Source organism: Spea bombifrons, chromosome 9, assembly GCF_027358695.1.
Source record: "Spea bombifrons isolate aSpeBom1 chromosome 9, aSpeBom1.2.pri, whole genome shotgun sequence".
Lineage (NCBI taxonomy): Eukaryota > Metazoa > Chordata > Amphibia > Anura > Pelobatidae > Spea > Spea bombifrons.
The window spans coordinates 23,406,101-23,411,753 of NC_071095.1; the positions used below are offsets into that span (position 1 = coordinate 23,406,101).

The 5,653-nt window shown below is 48.0% G+C and overlaps 1 long non-coding RNA gene across 1 annotated transcript; it reads right to left on the bottom strand.

The window, feature by feature from the left end:
- Positions 1–3,209: 3,209 nt before the first annotated feature.
- LOC128505183 (uncharacterized) lies at positions 3,210–4,902 on the bottom strand. The gene is made up of 3 exons (XR_008355543.1): positions 4,737–4,902; positions 3,351–3,540; positions 3,210–3,268 (listed from the first exon to the last, which is right to left on the bottom strand). It is a non-coding gene; the product is annotated as an uncharacterized LOC128505183 (long non-coding RNA).
- Positions 4,903–5,653: the final 751 nt, after the last annotated feature.

Here is a 5,653-nt window from a genome sequence, read left to right on the forward strand (position 1 = left end):
CTCTCCACCATTGTCGAGGTCCACTCCACTTGGACGTGTTCACGTCCAGGGCAAATCGTCAGTTGGTTTCCGGATCCGCTGTCTTCGGCGGTGGGCGCCTTCTTGCAGACGTGGCCTCTCCGGGGAGCTTATGCATTTCGCCCCTAAGCCATGATCCTCCGGACTCTCCATTCCGCCAGTCGTCAGGGTGTTTCGGTCCTATTGAAAGCCCCCCTGTGGCGGACTCAGCCATGGTTTCCACTGCTGCTGGAACGGTCATGCGAGGATCCTCTGATCCTCCCCTCGTCATGGGATTTGCTTGGGTCGGTTGATTCTGGTGGCTTGGTCAGTTTCCGGGGATCCTGGCACGTGCCAGGCTTATCGGAGTCGGCTCGAGATTTGCTCTGGGGATCCTGGGCTCCTGGCACCAGAGAATCTTTTCTCCATGCTTGGGGCACCTGGAGTTGCTGGTGTTAGACTCAACACCTTGATCCCCTTTATGTCACCTGAATCGGCGGTTTTACCGCACCATTAATCTGTTTCGGTCTGCAATTTCGGCAGCCCCATATTCCAGTGCAGGGCTTGGTTCAGCAAGGATCCTTACGTCTGTCGTCTCCTCCGTGGCATTCGGCTTTCTAGGCCGCCGAAGGCTCGTTATGAGTCCTTCTGGGATGTTCCCTGGGTTCTCCACTTTTTGGAGGCCTGGCCAGACAATGATAGTTTGTCCTTCCGCCAGTTCTCCGCTAAAACGGACAACTGGCGGATCTCCTTGATCTCCCTCTAACCGAGCCTGCACCTCTAGCGGCAGACATTACTGTCCGTCTCTAGAGGGGTGCCGTGCACACAACCAGTAGCAGACCGCCCCCCCCCCGTTCGGTACGCTACTGGTTGTGCGCACAATTTTTGTTCGTGTGCGCTCCCCTCTTAAAGCTATGTGCGTGCGCACAAGCGCACAGCTTAGAGGGAACACTGCTTGTAACCCACCGATAAGATCTGCATCGTGTTTAATAAACGGATACATTATAGGTTTTTTTGTAGTTTTTAATTAAAAATGTTCCAAGTACAAAGATAATTATTTCAAAAATAATACAATATAAGAAGGGGTGAAAATGGTTCCGTTGGTAGAATTTGTGAAACTTCTCAACACGGGACAATACAGTTCATAATTTGTGCAGAAAACCCTGAAATACAAACCGCCAGAAGCGCGTCGGTTAAAGACGCCGCGTCGCCCGCCGCAGGTATACACAGTGCTTTTTATTATGGTAACTAAAGCATTGCCGGGAGTTTACGCTCGGCTGAGCGCTGTGGAAGCCCCGATCAGCCTGAGGGGTGGGATGACTAAAGAAAGCCCTGCATATTTTATTTAATGTGAGTTGCTTGAAATAGACATGATACAGGGGAAGCCTGCCAGGGTTGGCCCTGTATCATGCCTATGTAATGTCTGTACAGGGAAAACCTATTTATGCTTAATATTGCAATTATCTAGTAGTCTTTCAAGAAACCTACATGACATATGCATGGTGCAGGGTTAATTCAGTCATTCTTGTCAATGTTGGCCCTGTATCATGTACATTTCACGCAGATTTAATTAAACACTGAGGTTTATTCAATTAAGGGACAATTGTGCTTTTTAACTTAATTCACTAGCCCTGTATAATAAATAAGTCAATGTGCAGAAACTGAATAAGCCTCACTGACTTAATTATACATCACACAGGGCCAGACCTTCATACTTAAGTGAAGGAGCTGAAACCACAGCTCTCCCTTTAGTGGCTAGACCCATGTGTTCAGTGTTTTACATATGTATGAGGGAGAAGTCTACCAGTGCCAACCCTTCATCATGCATAGTGAAAGAAGTCACATGGATTTTATAAGCATAATGCAAGGCTAGCCTCGACAAGAATGGCTGAACCAGCCCTGCATTAGGCATATTTAATGCAGTTTTCCTGGTTATGACTCATGCAGGAGCATCTCAGTAGGGCTGGCCCTGCACCATGATTAGTAAAATTGACAAGATGGCATTCAGGAAAGCCATGTTTAATATGCATGATCCAAGGCCAACCCTGGCAAGCTTCCCCTGCATCATGCATATTTAACATGGCTTTCCTGAATGCTGCCTTGCCAGTTTAACTAACTATGGTGCAGGGCCAACCCTACTGAGCGGATCCTGCATAATATATCGATAAGCAGAAATGGTTGTAAATGCCTGGTGTAGAGAATGACCCTCAACCCCATAAAGTGCTACTCCTGCCATGTGTCTGTTTAACACGCATTATCTTTTAAAGGGAACACTCATACTCGCTATGTTCAGTGTGAACTAAGTGACTTTAAGTGCTTCATCTTATGGTAGACAGAAGAGCACAGGTTTTATTCACTGAACCATAACTATCAGCTATGAGAAAAGATCTCATGTTTCTAGCGGTGCAGAGCATTTGGAGGAGCTGCATTCATTCTGCAAGGCGGGGGGGGGGGGGGTAAGGGTAGATAATATGGAGGGAGGGAGAGGAAGGGTAGATAATGGGGGGAGGCGGCAATTTAAACTTTGCCCCAGACAGCATTTTGTCTTGGGCCGGCCCTGGATGTATGTAGTCAGTTAAACATCCTACATACAGCAGGGCTGTCGCCTGGAGTGTGACGACTGCCTTAAACTCTGATCTCCTGCCGGTTTGTTGCGTTTGTACCTCATTCTCCCAGTTGCTTACTGGAAGGGGTTAAGTGACATTATATTAAAATACAAAGCAAATGGTATTCTCGGCCAGCTGATTTATACACCATGGCTGCAGACTCAGATACTGCGCCTGCTCGATTCCATCTGTGTGAGAGCCGTAATACTGCGTTCAGACAGCAGATACATTTTATCTAAAACTCCCAGAATCCTCAGCCAGAATTGGGGGAGCTTGAGGTTTTAGGAACCTTGATTGTTTTTCAGCTATAGATAATCAGTGCAAATGAGCCCCCCTCTGTCTAGCAGGTCACTGACCCAGACTTTGCACATTATGGCTTTAAAGACAAAAATACCATAAAGGCAGTAATTCCAGAATACTGTGACGGTTAAATATTTGGTCCCATCCCCAGGTTACCGCTGCAGTGTGTGGGACGTAGCTGTCACGTCCAGCGGGGGTCCCGCGAGAATTTCAGTATCTTCCACATCCAACTATTGCAGCGGAATCCGGTTTTCTTCAGCCTTGAGAGTTCAAACGCTTGTAGCGACCCAAAGCCCCCCCCAGATGGTTGCAGTAAAGATGCAGTAAAGTTCACGTTTAATCCGAGTCTGAATCCAATTCTTCATCTACGAGGGGGAAAAAAGCGTATCATGAGACATGTTTGTACTTTCATATGCATTCTTTAAATCTGAGCCTTATTCTATTTACCTTAGGGAGAAGCTGCAGCTCACTGGCAGTAAGTAAATGACGTGTCACATTAAGGTGCATTTGATGGCTGGAGTGCCCCCTTTAACAATTTGTCTGCCTGACTGTTCAGCGCATCGTACATATCAGCTGTCTCTCCCGTAATATACTCTGTACCGTACTTTGTTCCCAGTGTGAATGCATTGGGAGGATTCTGCGGGATAATTAAAGCTCATCAGTTCCAGAACTGTGCATGGTGGGGGGATGTCAGGGAAGGCAAACAGCCCTGATGAAGACAGGATCATTGCGCTGCACCGGATGCATATTACTAAGTACTAGCAGGGCCGTAGGAAGGGTGAAGAGAGTGAGGCACTCGTTCTGGGCGCAGCTCAACAGGGCCCCGTGGTGAATCTCATTCCTGCCACCTATTATGATTAACCACAAAGCTCCTAAAAAACTGTAGCGATTCTATAGAGGAGGGGGCGAGCGGAAAGGACCGTCTACCCTGGGCCGGTCTTCAGGGGACTGCCGAGGCAGCTGCACGATTGTGCTCTCCCCAACCAGCCCTGCTCATCAGGTGCCCCCATGATCAGCGTGCACCATCAGTGCTGGTCTGGGGTGGAGGTGCCCGATGAGCAGGACTGGTTGGGGAGATCACAATCCCCCTCCAACTGGCCCAACATTAGGGAGCGCGAGGTCTGTCAATTCAGACCTCGGCTTCCGTTCTCCCTAACCACTACGCTCCGGCAGATGATGCCCCGCCCCCCGACGTCCCCCCGACGCTCTGCATCAATAACCGGCGCATAGTGATGAGGGAGGACTAAAGCATAGGCCTGGAGTGACAGACCTTGCACTCCCATGACAGCATGGAAGATAGAAGATGATGGAAGGGGAGAAAGGGCTGTGTATATGTGTGTGTTTGTAAGCTGTATGGACAGTGTGTGTGTAAAGGGCAGTGTGTGCGTATACATGCAAGTGTTTGTAAGCTGGTATGTGTATGGACAGTGTGTGTATGGGCAGTGCAGATATTTGAATGCTTGTAAGCTGGTCTGTGTATGTGTGTGTTTATGGGCAGTCATGTGTAAGGGCAACATGTATGTGTATCTGTGTTTATGGACAGGTGTGTGTGAGAGCAGTGTAAATAAAACAACCTCTGTAAAAAAAAAAAAAAAAAAAAAAATAGCTGGGGGCACAATTTTCCATTCTTGCCTTGGGTGCAAAAGGAGCTAGCTACGGCTCTGGGTACTAGACTATGCATTAACCCCTTTAATAATTCCGGGAACCAACTGCAAGAATTACTGGTACTTCAGTCTTTGAGACCAAAGTGGGGGAGTCCTATTTAATTCATGTTGTATTCTTGTTATATTATAAGCAGTGTCCCGGCTCCCTGAGCATCGGACTCCAACGTACCGTCTGATTTCTGCGCCTCCGTCTCTCATGTGGGCTCTCCTTTCTCAAGGAACTTGGTCAAGTCGTCGAAGATCAGGTAGAAATCAAAGGCGAAAAATATTGTGGCGATGAAGCCGAGGACCTGGAGAACAGAGAAGAAGGAACGTGTTGAACCCTCAATGCCAAGCGGCTCTAACGCTGCATCGAGTGCTTTATGTCACAGCGAAGAACTGAAAGAGTTAATGACTGAAACACAACTCGGCCGCATTTCATGACTTTCACCTTTATTAAATAAATGCTGTATTCTCCGCTATTTTATGCAACTACTCCTTTAACCCTTTCCGTACCGATGACGTACCTGGTACTTCCTGGTTGGGTGTCACCCACAGACTGGAACGTACTAGATACGTCATCGAAGATGTGCGGTCCAGCGTCGCTATGGACGCTGGGATCGCAAGGGGTGGCTGCTACTGACTGCTGGGTGTCCCCAGCGATCCGTACCAGCCACTCCCCCTCAATTCCATGCACGTGATCGATTTGAAGCGAATCACGAGCACAGAATTAAAATATTTAAATAATACTGCGGTCTTCAAGGAAAGACGCAGTGCGCGAACGCCGATACGGAAGGGGTTAAGGCCACGTACTTTTAGAATTATGTGCTTTCCACGCACAGCATCGTTTACTATATTAACCCCTTAAGGACAAAGCTCTTTTATAAATTCTTGTATCTTTCCTGACAATGGCTGTTTTAGCATTTTTGCTGTGTTTCTTCTCTCTCATTTAGTGTAGCCGCACAAATCCTATATTGCTGGGGGGGGGTTCAGAAAAAGGAGATTTCTTTAGACAGATGCTCTGGACACTTATTTTCAATAGCGTACCTAGCGGGGAGCGGTCCGCACCGGGTGCCGTTCATCAGAGGGGTGCCACCACGCCAGCAC